Source organism: Larus michahellis, chromosome W (assembly GCF_964199755.1).
Source record: "Larus michahellis chromosome W, bLarMic1.1, whole genome shotgun sequence".
NCBI lineage: Eukaryota > Metazoa > Chordata > Aves > Charadriiformes > Laridae > Larus > Larus michahellis.
The window spans coordinates 17,817,794-17,832,030 of NC_133929.1; the positions used below are offsets into that span (position 1 = coordinate 17,817,794).

The window sequence follows — 14,237 nt, forward strand, 5'->3', positions numbered from 1 at the left end:
TGCAGGCAGGAAAAACACTACCGAAACATCTGAGCTTGGCTGTTAAATGGCATGATCTCACTTTGTTCCTTAAAGTAACTGTCCACATCTCCTAGAAGGGGAAGGCAAAGATTTATTATTTTAAAAATTGTTCTTTCAGTGAGACAATTCAGTGTGATTTTCTTCTGGCTGCATGAGCTGTGTCAGTGAGGCAGAGCTGTTCTGTCAGCAGTGTGCCCAGTATCAGAGCAATCCCCGTCCTGCAGGAAGGTATGCAACCTACTCAGGGGTTTGGTTTGGTGTATGGGTTGTTTTTTTTTCTTTTGGCAGATGTCCTTGAGCATTTGAGATGGATGTGAGAGAGTTTTTAGTCCTCATGCAAAACAACCAACTAAACATAACAGATTACATCACCTCAGGCTTTTCAATTCCTGGATGGCAGCAGAGTGCTAATCCAGCCTTCATCCTGGATTTCATAAACTGAAACAAGGGAGGCTGGCAGGTGCAGCGCTGCCGGATTGAGGAAGCTGACGATGGTGTAGCATGTGGGCAACACACTGTATAAAGCTCATAAATTTGTAGGCTGATGTGTGCAGCTACCACTTTGGATTCTGTACCGCTGCTTCCCTCGGCGCAAGGCACCAGCAGGCTGAGCATTAAAGCCTGCTCTTTGGGACAGAGCATTTACCTCTGCAAGACATGAAGGGCTTCCTGTTTCTCATACTCTTCCTGATGCCCGTGCACACTGGAACTGCTTGGAGTGCAAAATATGCAGTAGATTGTCCCAAGCCCTGTGACAGTAATGTGTGCAAAAGTACCTTGCACTGTAAGCGAATGGTGCTGGATGACTGTGGCTGTTGCAGAGTGTGTGCAGCTGCTCTGGGGGAGACTTGCCATTGTACGGTCTCGGGTATGGATGGTGTCAAGTGTGGTCCTGGGCTGAAGTGCCAGTTTTACACTGAGGATGATGACTTTGGTGATGAATTTGGTATCTGCAAAGGTAACAATGTTCACTTTGCATGCACCCACTGTGGCAATTTGACAGCAACCTACATATAGAGCTTGTCTCCTGCTTGAAAGGTCTAAAATGGGATTTTTCCAGCTCAGCCTCTAGCCAAGAAGAAAGTGTAAAATACCTGCTGGTATTAAAAGGTGTTACATGTAGGCGGAACAGGGTTATTAATGTGAGAATATTGTTTAGACTTGGGAACATGTGTGAGGAAATACAGATGGAGTGTGCTTGGAGATAAGATTTTTGATTGGGACTTGGGAGACCCAGGCACGAGTGCTGATCCTTCCGTTGTTTTGGTGGGTGGCTTTTTATAAATTGCAGACTTTAATCCTGCAAGTCCAACCTTGTCATGGGGTCCCTGTCCCTGCCGCGCTCTCCCTGGGGTGAGGTTCCATCAGGCACTGCCAGCTGCCTGCCCAGGGACCAGGTGCTCTCTCTGGGGTCTGAAGGATGGAGATAACAGCACTGCCCAAGTGTCTGGGGACCTTGTGGTGTTTAATTCATTCCTGCCTTTGAGGTACTCAGCTACCCTAGGGATGTGGCCAGGGAAGGCAAACAGAGACCCTCCTGCATGAAGGATGGGAATAACAGAACAGGAGCTGAATGTGAGATGAGCAGCCAGCCACTGCTCTCAGCTTATACCAGGTATGCTGCATGATGCTGATTTCTTTAGTCATAGACTATAATGGCATTTTTAATTTAAAAGCCATCCTCACTCTGTACAAAAAGTAGAATCTTTTAATGGAGAGGAGGTATTAAATTACTGAGAGGTAGGATGAAACTTTTAAAAATAAATAATTAAAAAAAAGTCTTTGCAAAGTATGAATGCAGTGAATTTTCCTGTGTTCGTGTACTACTTCAGTAAGTAGATACAGATACACCTTTGAATAACTTCCTTAAAAATTGAGATGTCTTGGCAGTTAAATATTAGGAGTATTAATAGCTTTAGTTAAAGGAATGACTTAGGACCAGATGTTGCAAAAATCATTCACATAGAGCACACACTTATTTACATCAGTATTAAAAACCTAATTCATGTGCATGTTTAAGGGTGAAACCCAAAATATTGTTTTTATTTCTAAAGACTAGAATTTACACATAAAGATCATATCTTTGGTGCATCTACCAGAAAAGTATTTTACTGAGATAGTTGACTGATCTTCAGTTTATTAAAAAAACTGCAGTGCAAGGTACCACCTATAATTCTTTTAACAGTTCTTTTGAATTATTATATACTTTTCACTGTCCTCAGGAATTTCTTTGCAATAGTACACTTAAAATGGGAAAAAAGAAACACTGACATGAGATCTGAAACACAGACATGAGATCTGAATTCTGTAGCTGAATCTTGGAAGCTCTGTAGAGAATGTAAAGTAAAATCTTTTTTCCCAGTGAGTCAGTGGGAAAATTCTCATTAATTTCAATACAGACATATCTTGACTTAGAGTTGTAAATTGGTTTTTAAGGCTTATGTTCCTTATATATTTATTTGCAGTAAATATTACAGATCTCATTTTTAATTCTTTTTCTTTTTTCATCTCAGCTCTGAGATAGTACAACCTCTTTCTGTATGTATGTGATTTTTATCAAGCAAGGTATGGGGCCAAGTATTGTTATTTTATATATCCATTTATAGCTATGATACCAGATCACTCATTTTTACAACTTTCATGTTTGTAATAATTCACGGAGTCAGGATGGCTAGATTCTCTCTAATTGCATGTAACTGATTTACTTTGAAGTTGACCTGAACTCTCTGTTCTTCAATTTCTTAATTCTGAAATGGGTAAAACATGCATAGTATATGTTTCAGAGCAGTTTTTTTACTATAAATGAATGTTCCTGGCAGCTCTTGTCTAAAAAGTATTATAAGAGTGTATCATATTATTATCAATAGCAATGTTATTATTGTCAAAAGCAGACTAGGGAAGACCGGTGCTCTGCACTTTTGTTACTAAATACCCTCTAAACTTGAGGTCACAGTAAAGAACTTCCTCTTGCTACCTGTTCTTGCTTCCCTTAAATCACTGGGAGCCATTTGCTAATTTATGTAGGAGCAGGCTTCAGCTGAACAAAACCTTCTAACAGCAAAATCAACTCAGTTCTCTCAGTTTCATCAAACCTGAAGAGCATCATCAATGCCAGGATTATTCTATATGGAACCAAGTGCTTTGGGCTCATACTTGTTTCCATGCTGTTGTGCACAGCTGACAGTGGCTGAGTATCTGCAGCGGGAAGATTGATGCTCCATGTGGTATGTGTTCTCAGCCCTGCTTGTCCCTCAAGGAGGACTGTACACTCACAAACTGTTTTGCTTTGTCAAGATTTTGTTTTTATGTGGACAAACAGCAGGTCAAAGTGTCCTTGCTTGGGAAAGGGAGTATGGTGAAGCTCAGTGAGGTACCCTAGGAGGAAACTGGTTGGTTTTCCAGTACTTTTCCTTTACAAAAGCATACCCATTGGGCATGGAGAGAATTGTAAAATATTGGCTTCATTTTGGGGCATTAGCCTGATTTTCAGATAGCCTAGGCTGTATGGCAAAACTAAATATTTGCATTGGTTCAAGAGGAGACTGGACAAACAGAAGGATAACCCTATTGTGGGGTGTTAAATGCACAGAAACCATGTCTGGCTGAGGGGGTCCCAGAGCTGAAAATGGGGGAGATCAGGAGAACATGAGGAGGAGGTATCATTTGTGCTTACCACAGTCGTCATCTTTCTGAAGTGTTTTGTGGGAGCCTGGGCTAGATGGATTCTTGGTCCAATCCTGAATGACCATTCATCGGCTCTTAGGACTTGAATTAGAAACTGTTCAGGACTTGCCATTTAAGGTGACCATGCATCCTGGGGTGGCAAGGATAGCCTGAGCATAAAGACCTTTCTCCTGGGACACCCCAAACTTATCTTGGGATGAGCTCTTATTTGGGGGTTTGGAAAGGGGATGTTGGAGCTGTATTTTCCTTGTATCCATCTCTTAAGCTATGGCCCTGGAAAGGTACCCTGTTCAACAGCAAGGCAGATGAAGACAAGGGCTGTGACCCCAGGTCTAAAATGTCTGGGAAGTTATGTGATCCAGCAAAAGCATAGCATCCCTTATCATGTGATCCATGTCATCTATGGGATGGGGCAAATCCTCTGCACCTGATTTAATCTTTTTCAAAAAACATTTGGTCCCATCCTGACAGCTGCCTTTTGGTGCTCCTCTACGAGCTTACTCGGGGATAGATTTGAATCAGGGCAGTACGTGACCAGATGCACTATAACCAGGCAGCCACCTTAGTGCCAGTGATCCCTTTTGAGCATACTCACTCTTTAGGTGGGAGATGTAGGTGAGCTCTTTGCTGTCTGCCATGGGAAGGCAGACCTTTGCTGTCTGAAAAGTTGTCGCATAGGGGTAGGGTTTCCCCCAGGAGCAGGGGAGTGTCTCACAGATGGAGGATGCATTTGCCACGCTTGATAGCTCCTCAAGGTCAGGCCGGCAGCCTCCACGGAGTCTATGCGCAGTGGCTCTGTCCACGAGCAGCCCAGCACCAGCAATAGATTGCAGCTCTAAATCATGAGTCATGTAAGTCAGATAATATCATGCCCAAATAGTGAATTCAGGAACTTTCTGAAGTCTTCTTTTCTAAATCCAATACCAACCCTTTAACTCCATCCTCTATGAATACATTTTTACATATTCATATTGCCTTTAATTTGCATTTTAATACTACAGGTGTTTCAGAGAAGGATTACTGATAGCACATTGTAAATAAGCTGTAGGAAAAGAAAAGATGTATATAATGCGTGGTAAGGAAAACCTACGATTATTAAAAACTGGAAAATACTTGTAACAAACAGTCAGCATCCTGAAATCCTGTAGTTTAGATTTAGCTGACCTCCACTCACTCAAAGGTTTTTCACTTTTAAGGGTATATGTAGACCAGGTATTAAGAGTTCTGGCAACTGACTTGGATCACTGAGGACTGCTTTGCTATATTACTTTTTTTCAGAGTGTCCCTATGGTACCTATGGAATGGAATGCAGGAAAATCTGCAACTGTCCCTCTAGCATCTGTGACAGAGTAACCGGCAAGTGTTTGAAGTTCCCATTTTTTCAACTGTCTGCTTCAAAGCCTCCAAATCAGCAAAAATAATTTCATACACAGGTAAGACTTTGTGGGGCAGTTGATTTTAGCAGAAATCACCTTGTAAGTGATCTACTAGTATGCTGTGTATGCTGTGCATGAGTTGTGTACTTTGATGGAGCTGTGCAAACAGCTAACAACACAAGGTACATCTATTTTTCTCATTGGCAGCTCCCTTAACATAAGGCAAGGAATTAGGTGAGCTGTGACACGTGGTAAAAACATTTTGAAATCCTAACATGGGCGAAATACTTTGCAGCTGTTGCATAGACTAGCAGTACAATGTCACCTGTGCAATGGGAGGATTTGCATTAGCCGATTCAGATACATTTAGCTATTTCATATAGAATAGGATTTCACTACGTTTGGTTTACTACTGTTAGCTAATATATGGTTAAAACAACATCTTTTCACAGAATCACAGAATGGTTTGGGTTGGAAGGGGCCTTAAAGATCATCTAGTTCCAAACCCCCTGCCATGGGCAGGGACACCTCCCAAAAGACCAGGCTGCTCAAAGCCTCATTCATCCTGGCCTTGAACACTTCCAGGGATGGGGCATTCACAACTTCCCTGGGCAACCTGTTCCAGTGCCTCACCACCCTCACAGTAAAGAATTTCTTCCTAATATATAATATAAATCTCCCCTCTTTCAGTTTGAAGTCGTTGCCCCGTGTCCTATCATTACACTCCTTGATAGAGTCCCTCCCCATCCTTCCTGTAGGCCCCCTTTTCTTCATGAAGACAGAGCTTTATACATTTTCAGATGTCAATGAACTGTTTTATGAAACATTGTATTTTAGTTATTTATCACAGCATCTCTGGAATAATTTCTTATGTTTAAGATTATGTCTGAAGCCTGTAACACCTTTCCAGAATTTAAAAAAAAAAAAAAAAGCGTGTGAGAAACTGGAGTGTTTGAGGCAGGAGGGAGAGATCACTGAAGTTTTTAAAGCTGGGATTTAAATTTATTTCCCTTTTGATTCTCCACCTGATGATACTGAGATATATTTGACTGAACAATGTTTACTCTAAATTTAAACACCAATCAAAATTAATACGAATGTAAACATTTTAAATAAATATTAGAGATTTAATCCTAGACCTACTGGGAGCTTTTCTAGGGTTTAATTCAAAAGTCTTTGAATTTTACTTCTTCTCAAGCTGTAGTTTGTTTGCTTAATTTGATTTTCTGCTGTTATACTAATCTATCTGGAGTTTGTTGCCTTACTACGTGTGTTATCTTTCTCCCACTCCCCGTTTAGAGAAAGTTAGACAGAAAAAACTTTTTTCAGCTTATGCTTATACCACATTTAAAATGATCTTTAAAAAAAACATTACAAGATGGATCAGTCCTGATCCTTTTGGATTTTTCTTCATGACTGTGCTCTTTTGTCTTTCCAGGTTTTGTTTAATACCAAGGGTGCTGAAATAAAATGAAAAAATATTCCTGTTTTACTTTTTTCTGTATCTAGCCTATATTTCAAATCTTCCCAGGTAGCCTCTTTTCATCAGTTCCTCCTCCCCTTTTCTCTTCCTCCATCACCTTTGGTCCCAAATCTTCTGCAACCTCAATGTTTAGAATCATAGAATCATTTAGGTTGGAAAGGACCTTTAAGATCATCAAGTCCAACCATTAATCTAGCACTGCCAAGTCCACCACTAAACCATGTCCCTAAGCACCACATCTACATGTCTTTTAAATACCTCCAGGGATGGTGCCTCAACTACTTCCCTGGGCAGCCTGTTCCAATGCTTGACAACCCTTTTGGTGAATAAGTTTTTCCTAATATACAATCTAAACCTCCCCTGGTGCAACTTGAAGCCATTTCCTGTTGTCCTATTACTTGTTACTTGGGAGAAGAGGCTGACACCCACCTCACTACAACCCCCTTTCAGGTAGTTGTAGAGAGGGATAAGGTCTTCCCTCAGCCTCCTTTTCTCTAGGCTAAACAACCCCCATTCCCTTAGCCGCTCCTCATAAGACTTGTGCTCTAGACCTTTCACCAGTTTTGTTGCCCTTCTTTGGACACGCTCCAGCACCTCGTAAATTTATCACCTGATAAATGATTGAAAGTGGCTTGGTGAGCACTTCCGCCAGCTCCCTCAGTACCCTTGGGTGTATCCCATACAGCCCCATAGACTTGTGTATGTCTAAGTGGTGTAGCAGGTCACTAACCATTTCCCCTTGGATCATGGGGGCTTCATTCTGCTCCCCTCCTGTCTTCCAGCTCAGGGAGCTGGGTACCCAGAGAACAACTGGTCTTACTATTAAAGACTGAGGCAAAGAAGGCATTAAGTACCTCAGCCTTTTCCTCATCCTTTGACACTGTTTCCCCACGCATCCAATAAGGATGGAGATTCTCCTTAGCCCTCCTTTTATTGCTAATGTATTTACAGAAACATTTTGTATTGTCTTTTACGGCGGTAGCCAGATTAAGTTCTAGTTGTGCTTTGGCCCTTCTAATTTTCTCCCTGCATAACCTCACAACATCCTTGTAGTCCTCCTGAGTTGCCTGCCCCTTCTTCCAAAGGTCATAAACTTCAGCAACTTGTCTGATCCCAGCCAGGCTGAGATCCTGACCCCATAGAAACAAATGGAATTTCTTACCTGTGCAAAGATTTCACACTGATTTCTGTCCTCAGAGGTTCATCACTGGATGTAGACCAGGGACACTGTGGGTAGTACTGCACAGGATGGTCACACAGGATTTCTTTTAATAGTGGTCTTCAGAAGTAGCTATAGAATATAGGACAGATCCTCAGTGAATTAAAACAGCTGTGAATGCTTCTGTATTTTAATCAGGTGAGTTTCTGGCCTGTATATTTTATAAAGACATTATGGCTACATATGCCCTAGTAAATTTATCAGTGACAGGGCGTGTTCCTGTGTGTTGCAATTTGACCACTTTTACAGTCAAACAGTAGGACAGCAGCTGGTGTACTTTGTGCCGGGCCAGCTAGCCGTGCCAAGCAACCTCAGCCACAGCTCAGGAATTAGTGTCAGCCAGGAACCATTTCCAGTAGACAAACTGGATATCTTTTACCTTTTTTTGAAGAATAAGAGAGTATAATGCCATGCACCAGCCTATTCCACACCAGCTGGCCTCAGTAAGAGAATAGCTCCAGGCATTTTTAATTTACTGCTGTAGCTATTGAGGATGTGATGCTTGGTCCCATGTCACACTGGAGTGTTACAGTGAGAACTGGAAACTGAACTCAGATCACCTGCCTTATGCTTAAACTATTAGAAAACACATCTGGCTTATGCCATAATTTGGCAGAAATTTTGCAACTAGATAACTGGAGGCATTCGGGGAGATTCCTACAAGAATTGTCAACTAAGGTTTTTCTGAAGTGTTCCCCAAAGCAGGGACATTGCTGCAGGAGAATATTTTAATTCTCTCATTTTTATGAAATACACCTTTATTTTTGTATATTTTCAGAGAATGACATAGCATCAGGGGATGGCAATTCTGTAAAAGAGGAATTCGTTAAGGAGAAAGCTATTTGCTCTCCAGTAATGAAATGGCTAAATCCTCACTGATATTTACACTAATAGGACTTTCAAATGAATGCAGTTCTCACAGATTATTGAATATGCAACAAAACCCTTTAAGAACAAAGTAGATCTATAGAATATGAAAATGTAACTTCTGATGGACAACTGTGATTCTGTTTTTCATGAGAAAAATGTTTACTTAAAAAATAGACTGTACAGTGTATATGATTTTTGATATTTGTTTTGATAAGTATTTGAACAGAGAAATGTATTGCGGATTCCTGAATGTATAGTAATATTAAAAAACAATTCAACCAAAACAAAAAAAATTCAACCCTCCTCATTTAAATAATGCCAGAGACCGACTCTTGCAGCCTGAGGATGAGATAGCTCTCACTGAATTCAGTGAACAGTTTGAGTGAGTGAAACTACTGGTGTGGAGCCAATGTGGAAGAAACGTACATCAACAAATCCCAGGATAGAAAGCAACACCCCTGAATCACAATAATAATAATAATAATAATAATAATAATAATGATGATGATGTAGGAGCATGAGGATGTGAATTAAATAAACCAATGTTAGTTGTTAGTCATTTTCTGGTTTTTGGAAGTTTTGTGACAATTCCTTGGAGATAAATACACTTTTCTTCAGTGAGAAAACACCCAGCATTTCATTTTATACATTGTGAATAACTTAGCTGAGACACTGCAGACATATATTGTATTAAGGTGGATTTCTAAAGTTAAAGTCTGTACAGAGAAACACCTGCTTGGTAAATTATACAGAAGAGGACCTGAAACGAAAGAAGCTGCTTAGCAATATTTAAATGCATATGTTTCTATAAAGGGGTTAAACCATGACAAGCAGCTACTTTGGTGCCATTAAGGTGATGTCTGTATTTCTTGGGGAAGAGCAGGTCCAAGGCCAGAGGCCAGCAAACGGACCTTCATACTTTCCATCTTCATCTCTGGCTGTGGCCCAGCTGTGACTCACAGGGAGTTCATCTGACTTGGACCCTCAGTAAGCAGTAGTGCAGCCACAGCCTACAGTACATTGGTGCCCAGTCCTTTGTTTCTTACTTGCAAGAGCAAGTGGTCCCATTTCATCCAAGAGAATAACTTATATACCTTAGAGTATTGTAGGAACTGGCAGTCCCTCATTCAGTCCAGACTAGACTATATATTTGTAATGTAAAAATCCACACTGATGGGTTTGCTAATTATGTTTGGAAATAACCAGATCCTCAGATAATGGAAATTGATGTAGCTGTATCAGAATCAACCTGGATTGCATGAGTTTAGGAACTGCCTCGTAATGCAGAGCACTCTCATTGGCAATGTGGTTTGAATTTATATTTCCTTTGAAATCAATGAGAGCTTTGACAGTGACTTTAGTGAAAGGAGAAACACACGGTACCAAAGCCAAAGTTTGGTGCAGGATCTGGAAACATACTTTAAAACTATGAACAACAGAAACTCCAAAGCCTTTAAAGAGTTCAAATCTTGATCCAAAGCCAAAGTCCATGAAAGCAGGCTGCTTTCACCTGGGAAGGCATCACTGAACCATGTTGTTCTAGAACAAAAAGACTATGACAGCAGTAGACATCCGAATGTCAGTATGGCTCTCTTGCCACAATAATTGGAGAAACACAAACATAAATCTCAAACAGTCATATACCACATTTTAACCTGTATTGAATGTTTAGGTCTGAGAGGGAGCAATGTTATCATGGACTATTTACAAGCAAGCATATTGATTCTCATCTACTGATATCAAAAGTAATTTTTTTCTTGATTTCAGTGAGAGCAGGATCAAACCCATGGTCCTTCAGCAGACTGAAGAGAATTATTTAAAGAATGTAGTAAATATTTGCATACATTATTAATATTTTGCAACAGTGTAATAAATGACATGAGTTCTTGAAATCTAATAAGCTGGTTGGTTTTAAAAAGTATACAATTATTATTGTTCAATAAAAAAATCAACTGAAAGCATCACTGTCTATTGAGTCTAACCATTAATGACAGAGTAAGACTGCTGGTGATGGCATAGTCATGGTGCATGCAGACTAGGCACAGTTTTGCTCCCAAAAAGGTTTTTCACCTCCAAAACAAGGCGGCTGGATCCAGGTTGCCTACTGGGGACGGCCCCTCCTTGGTTGACCCCTGAGCAGAGCACAGGAAGGGTTTGGGAGTCCTCTTGCTGGCCAGGCCACTGCCATGCCAGGGACCATTTAGCCTTGGGGCAGTGACTGCAACTCCTTGGCACTGTTTGATTTACCATATAGGAGTAACCTGTGGATCCACACCTGGCCTGGCAAGTAAGGAGAAAGGAGGAGGAGTGGGACATCTGTAATCTTTTTTTGGGATGTTTTCTTCTGTTTTCCATCAAATTTATAAAATGCTTTTGCATTTCCTCAGCTGCTCTGGCAACAGATTGCTCCACACAAAATAGGTTCCAGCATCAAATTATAATGGAAGCAAATGTTATCCATTATCCTTTGAAATGTCTAGCTGTTGCTACTAGTGGCAATGGGACTACACTGCTAGAAGAAATAAGGCAAATGATGAAATGATGTTCATGGAACCAAGGGCTCTTAACCAGCCCCTCTGTTTTCCACCATCTTTCTGCCTTTCCTTTCACATCTGTCCTGGCTTCCCACTGCACACTCCAACTCATTTCCCCTATTATGCACATGTGGATTTTCTTTTAGACTTTTTTCCTTTCCTCACCCAACTCTGTGTTTCAGGCGTCCCATTTTCAGCTGACCTTTCCTTCCCACACAAGCCTGAAGTTAGCTACAGATGCTTTTCTCTCCTGGAGTAAAAGTCATGAGATGGTTTGTCACACAAAGTGCTCCTGCCATCTAGTTTCTAGATTTGTTTCTAGTGGGGTCATATATTATTTCCAGTATGATATGTTTGGCAAATAGGCCTCATTTCATGTAGGTAGACTTTATTTTCTCAACTACTAAACAGTAAGCTAGTAATATATGCACTACCTCTTATTTTATATTTAATGTACAAAGACACTGATAAGAAGTATGCTGTAATGCAATAGTATAGTTTCTATTAAAGCCTGTGTTAACGGATGTTGCAGACACGATTACAATACAAACAATATATCATCATACGTTTTAGAGTGATGTCTGAAATACACAGAGGAAACAACCCAGAGAACTTGTCCCATCCTCCTACCTTCCCCTGCCTCTCCAACCAACCTCTTCCTCAGCACTCCCTGCAGCAAAAGTTGTAGCTGGACGTTACTAATATTTTAATAAAAGGAAAAACATAAAATGTTTATGAACATTTCTGTCCTATTTTCTTCCCAAACCATCATTTTCTGAGTTGTATGATGGCTTGGAGGAGGGGAACATGACCCCGAGACTGAGTGTTGCTACTCCTGACAGTCAGGATGCTGCATCATGGCATGGGGGAAGCTGTTCCCTGAGCCACCAGCATTTTTGATATCTCAAGAAAAAAAGTTCCTTATCTCAAGTTACAGGAACAACTACAAACCAGCTAAGTTCTGATTAAAGAAAAAACAAAATCAAGTCAAACAATGCATTTGGTGTGAAGCTAGAGTGAGTGCACATTTTTGTAGGAATGTGTCTGAGAGAAAATGGCCAATGTGAGCCAGCCTCCCTACTATGAGAGATTAGATTAAGAGCAAAACAGGTGGTAGAAGATGGAATTAGTACATGGGAAAAACGGGAACTGAGAAGGTAGAAAACATGTTGTGCTAATGACTAAGCAATTTACTATGTGAATTCTTGTAACCAACCTGATCTGTGAATGAACTGCATGGACAGCGCGTGAACAGAGACTGTAAGCCAATCATATAGCTGCCGCTAGCGCGTGCTCTTATTGCCTGTCTATATCTACTCTGTGAAAACTTGAATAAAGGGAGAATGATCATACTCATATTGAGACTCCATCGTTACTCCGGGTCCGTCTCCCACTCCGACATCTGGTAGCAGAGGATGGTTCAGCGCGACTGAGTTCTCCGAGACTGCGGTAAGCAGCTAGAGGAGGGGAGTGGGAAACTTCGGCTGGGAGACGTGCTGCTTGGGTGCATCAGCGGAAGCAGACAACGGCGTGAGGTCGCTCCTCACCTCCCAGGCGCAGCTATGGAAACAGAAGCTGCGGCCACGCTACTCGCTGGGATCCTCTCTAAGAGAGGGATTGAAACACCAGCGAAACTGTTGCTCAAACTGATTAAGCCGGGGCAGGAGATGGGGCAACAAGTAACAAAAGAAGAAGGGGCTATATTAAGACTTCTCCTGCATATCCTCTCTAAGAGAGGGGTGAAATACGATGAGCGTATGCTCCGAAGGTTGTTAACCTGGTGCAGAGGGAACGGATTCGCACCAGAGCCCCAGACAGCTTTTAAACCAGAAATATGGGAGGCTGTTGGGAAAAAACTGTGGGAAATGATAAGTAAAGGAGACAAAGAGGCATCACCATTAGCGACGACATGGTGGTTGGTGTTATCGACCTTACAAGATATGAAGGCGGAGTGAGCCACGGCGGCCGGGGCTTTTGCAGCGTTACAACCCACGGGAGGGGGATCGAACAGGCCAGGTCCGAAGGTCTGGGACGATCCCCTGCTGATCCCCTCTGCTCCACCTGAGGCCGAGGGAGGAGGCAGAATGTCAGGAGAGAAGGACAGAGCCGGAGCTGTTTGCTCCTGCCATTGCCCGCCTCGCCCCCTCCCCTCCCCAGTCGTCTCCCTGAGATGGAAGTGCTGGTTTTGTATGTCTGCTGTGTAAGTGTGTGTGGGCGCCAGCTTATACCTGCTGATCAGCATGTGTGCTACTGTTTGCTTTTGTTGTGTGCAGTGTCGTTAGGTGACTCCCCTTGAGCAGGTGTTCTGCCCGGTGTGGTACTGTTCTCGTATGCAACCAGGGCTGACACTCCGTCAAGTGAAGAAGTTTGTATATACACAATGTTTAGATGTAAGGCGAGTGCGCCCCAGGTAGATACACCAGGATGGGCCGTAGAACCGATGGAAGTCCTGAAATATTGGGGGAGTTTTCACCAGCCAACACGTTTACGGTCTCGGGAACGGCTCGCCCGTGCAGGGCGTATCGCTGGTTGTTTGTTGTTTGTCTATAAGGTCATGGTTGATTGGGAAAAGGAGTTGAGCCAAAATCTATAGGATGCTCTGTAGGAAAATGAGAAACTTAAGGAAAAATGAGAAACTGAGCTCTTGTTGCAAAGGCAGACTTTTATGTCAGTCGTAAGCGATGGAAGAAAAAAAAAGAAAAAAGAAAAAAAGGAAAAAAAAAGAAAAAAAAGAAAAAAAAGAAAAAAAAAGAGAGGAAAAAAAAAAAACCCAAAAAAACCCCAAAAAGAAACCAAACAAGAACAATTAGATGGGAAATGTGCCACGTTAGCACAAAAGTATGCCATAAGCATTACGAGAAAGCGTCAGAAAAAGAGAAATAGGACACCTGATTGAAAGCAGTACCATAGAGATATGTTTTTGGTTTTTTCCTATATGTGTCTATGTTATTGCATGCCTTAGTAGATTGCTCTGTGTTATACCCTGCGAGACTAAAATGAACCCCAGCAGAAGCGGTCTCTTGAGCAAGGGGGTGGAATATGGGAAAGCA

At 41.7% G+C, this 14,237-nt stretch overlaps 1 pseudogene; it reads left to right on the plus strand.

Annotated features, from left to right (window-relative positions):
• Window positions 1–669: 669 nt before the first annotated feature.
• Window positions 670–8,662, plus strand: LOC141735672 (endothelial cell-specific molecule 1-like; annotated as a pseudogene).
• Window positions 8,663–14,237: the final 5,575 nt, after the last annotated feature.